General features: G+C 45.1%; 1 protein-coding gene across 1 annotated transcript in view; it reads left to right on the top strand.

Annotated features, from left to right (window-relative positions):
- Positions 1-1,225: 1,225 nt before the first annotated feature.
- The window catches only part of Tal2 (TAL bHLH transcription factor 2), an 8,538-nt gene continuing 5,742 nt past the window's right edge, over positions 1,226-4,021 (top strand). The window contains exon 1 of the mRNA XM_021161611.2: positions 1,226-1,292. The gene's annotated coding sequence lies outside the window, so the exon portion shown is untranslated. The remainder of the gene's footprint in view (positions 1,293-4,021) is intronic.

Here is a 4,021-nt window from a genome sequence, read left to right on the forward strand (position 1 = left end):
GCACGCACGTGAGTGTGTGTGTGTGTGTGTGTTGGGGGTGGGGGAAGATGGGCAGCCACAATCTTAGTATGCTAAAAACTCTTAGGTAGTGGACTGATGAGATGGATCATCAGGGAAGGACACTCGCTGCCAAAACTGAAGACCTGAATTTGATCCCTGGAACTTACCAGTGGAAGGAGAGAACATCTCCCTCCAGTTGTTCTCTGACCCCCCACACATTGGCTCGGGAGTAATTCCCTCAATAGGTGGATAATTATAATCTTAAAAAGTTTAAAGCTCTTCCCTGGAAAGGTGGCATGGGAGCCAGGACCTAAAGAATGTCAGGGCTTTGAGGGCAGCCATTTATGTCTGGTTTTGTTTGGAATTATCTTCTCAACCTCTGAACAGGGCCTGACTGGGGCATAAGCTTCCTGTGCTAATGTGATTCACAGCAGAGCAAGAGAAGGGAAGACTCCTGTGGATAACCTGGGAGAGGCACGGTTTGGGCAGAGAGAACCTTGCAAAGGCTAGGAGGCAGGGGGATGCCCAATATGTTCCTGAAAGAGGCCAATTAAAACCTGCCTCTCACTTTCCTTCTGGTGTGTGTGTGTGTGTGTGTGTGTGTGTGTGTGTGCTCTCTCGAGCACCAGCGAAAAGTTTAAATCTCAGAAGTGACAGAAGTCTGACTTGGGTTTTCTCAGGTCATTCTGAAAGATACAGGAGAGAGGAAGGGAGGCAAGAACAGAGCCCATCCATCCCTGAAATAACCATGTCCTGTGCTGACCAACAGCAAAAACCAGACCAGACCCATATATGAATCCACCAGTCTGTGCCCTTTAAACTTTGTTGTGTGTCTGCATTTCCTGGAGGTATTTGGTAAAATTGCAGGTCACAGCCCACATCCCTCAGACTCATTAAGGGGATCTGGAGGTGGCCGTTTGGATCGGACTACACCTGTACTGGTGTTTGAAGAAGTCAGTTAGCAAGAGCTCCGGGAGAGTTAGCAAGAGTTGGAGGCATCGGGATGCTTGCAAGTGGAGGTTGAAAGCACCAACTCCTCCCCTGAAGCCTTAGACAAAGAGGGGTCCTTCTTCCTCCACTGCTCCTTGGCTGCTGCATTTGGGAGGGCTGACGGGACAAGGTGGGGAGGGACTGGCGGGAGTCCTCGGCGGGAAGCCCCCTTCCTGCCGCCAGACAAAGGGCGGTGTCCTATAAAGGCTGTGGCAGAGACCCTGCGTCCAGGCGAGGGCGCACACAGACTGGCGCTGCGACAGCAACCTCGACTGCGCCGGTTCCCAGCTCCTAGCAAGAAGGTGCGTTGACTTAGGGGAGCGGAAGCAGCTACCGAGGGGACTCTGGGTGACCCGGGAACTTTAGGCGGGACAGGCGCAATAGCGCGGCACTTGGGAAGCGGGTCTGGCATGTTGTCAAACCTGCTTTAGCTGGAACGCAGGGACAGTTCCCTATCACCTCCAGATCTGTTAGCGACTCTCCGAGACTTTGCAGATCTGAAGTTGCAACCACTGATGTTTTCCCAAACTCCCGAAATAATGTTATGGGCAGATCAATGGTTTGCTACGGTCGGGTGAGATAACTTATTTTTTTAAAGAGTGGAGAAGGGATAGATGGGAAATGAGGGTTCACAGCCAAGCAGCAGACTGGACAAAATGTGCAGAGGAGTCAAGTGCAGGCAGGCTGCGAGGCTGTTAAGTGCGCCTCAGAACCAATGGCTCCCCGGGCACAGGAAAGTTGTTCAAGGGCAGCGCTTTAGTCCGCAACCCACAGACTGTATCCAGTGAGCCCTACTGACTCAAAGCATAGTGTAGGGCTGCTTAAGAGAGACAAGATTGCATACAGTAGAGTATGTATAATTAGTGCTGAAATGTGAGTGTATGTGCATGTGTGAGCGAGGATGGGATGCACACCTCAGACCATCAAGGATGGAGAGTGGGATGGATTAAGTAGATAGCTAGGGACCTTCTTTGTACTGTTTACTTTTTAAATTTTTTTTCTGAACTGGCTTAGAATAACTTTTTAAGAACCAACATATAGGGGGTTAGATGTCATTGTAACATTTTCCAATAAACTGTGCCTTAGTCGTTTCCTCCCCTCATCCCCCTGCCCTCTACCCTCATACCCCTCCCCCTTGAGACCTTCCCCATAAATCTTGCTTGATACTTTTTTCTTAAGAGAGCAGAGCCATGCCTAGTGTTGGCTGTCAGACCCCATCCATCTTCTCTTTAGCTCTCCAAACTGCTGCCCAACTCTCTTTCCGTGGACAAAGTTGTAAGAAGAGACAAATACACGGATCGGTGGGTTACAGGAGATAAACTGAAAATCTTAAGAAGAAAAGAGCTGTGTGAGCCCGCAGGCCTGGGGCTAGCCACATAGTGTTGTGAGCTTCGGACTTTTGTGCCTTTCTAGTTGACCTGGGGTTTGTGTCCAGGAGCTGTAGGAACCAAAGAACAACAATGTCTATTGGCAGTGTGACCTTCTCTAAGAGGATATGGCATTTTCTCCAGTTAATGGGCTACCTTCTCTGGTAACCATATAATATATTCATGGTTTATTTAACATAACATTAGTCCAGGTGCTTGCTTTCTTTCTTTCTTTCTTTCTTTCTTTCTTTCTTTCTTCCTTTCTTTCTTTCTTTCTTTCTTTCTTTCTTTCTTTCCTTCTTTCTTTTTCTTTTTGGATTTTAGAGGTTCAGGTGCTTTCTAAAGCTACCATGCCTTAGTGAGATATTTTGTCCAGGCGGGCCTTAAACTTATGACCCTTTATATTTAATTAATATTTTTATGTGTATGGGTATGTATCTGTGCCCGACTTTTGTGCCTCGTGTCCAGAAGAGGGGGCTGAATCTTCTGGAGTTCGAGTTACAGACAATTATGAGCTGCCGTGTACTGGGAATTGAACTCAGGTCCTCTGGATGAACAATCAGCCAGTGCTTGTAACTACTGAGCCATCTCTCCAGGCCTTTCCTCCATGATTAACTTGAATCTATAACCCCTACCTACCTAGGGATGTGTGGATAGAATTCAAGAGTTCTGTGACCTTGAATAAGGAGATACTGCATCTTTAATTAGCATCTCTTTTATTTATAAATATAGGTAATAAAATGTATTAATATCAACATGGTTTTAAATAAAGTAAACAATTTTGGCTTCCTTCTCAAAATAACAACTTTAAGTGGGTTAAATATGTAGACACGGGAAATAACCAATGATATTGAGTAGCTGTTCAGTTACTGTGCTTTAAGATATGATACGGCAGCAAAGTTTTATCCTAACACATGGTAGCGGTGGCAAACTTGTCACCAGTGGAGGTCCTGGATGCTACCATGTCACACCCCAAATGTTGCAGATCTTTTTTTTTTTTTTTAATCAAATGTCACTTCTTAGGAATTATGGTAATATGTGTAGTTTTGTAGTGTGTTAAAAATTAGGCAGATGTGTTACCATATTGCACTTTTATTTAATAACTACTAAGTATAACCAATTTTTGTATCTCTGTATTTTAACTTGTGCATTTATAATTTTGACATATGAACCAATATATATTTAAAATCGTCATTCTGAGTGGACTGCAAACCCAGGCTTCCCTAGACCACCAAAGAGATGCATGGAGAGGAAAAAAAAAAAGCTAACGAGCCCTAAGTTAGTGAGAGTCTTTAGTTGTGACATTTGTCTGGCTTGGCCCTCGTTTCGACATCCATCCACAGCATCCGGTGTGGAATTTCCCCTCTTCTATTGCTTTGAAATCAACATTAGAGGCAATCAGACCTTGCAACTGGAAAAACACTAAATGTAATTTTCCTTTGATTTAAGAAGTACTGCAGCGACTTTCCAGTGACCTCTATTTTGGACTTTTCCAGCTTGTTAAGTCACTGATTTCTATTTCCCCGGTGGAGAAGGAGAGTAAAACACTTGAGGCTGAATCAACAAGTAATTACCAAGCGTCCCTAGAATGGCAGGCTACATTTTAGGAGAGGTGGGTTTTTTGTTTTGGTTTGTTTTGTTTCCTTTTCTCTTCTTCCCCCCCC

The sequence above is a fragment of the Mus caroli genome, chromosome 4 (genome assembly GCF_900094665.2).
Source record: "Mus caroli chromosome 4, CAROLI_EIJ_v1.1, whole genome shotgun sequence".
Taxonomy (NCBI): domain Eukaryota; kingdom Metazoa; phylum Chordata; class Mammalia; order Rodentia; family Muridae; genus Mus; species Mus caroli.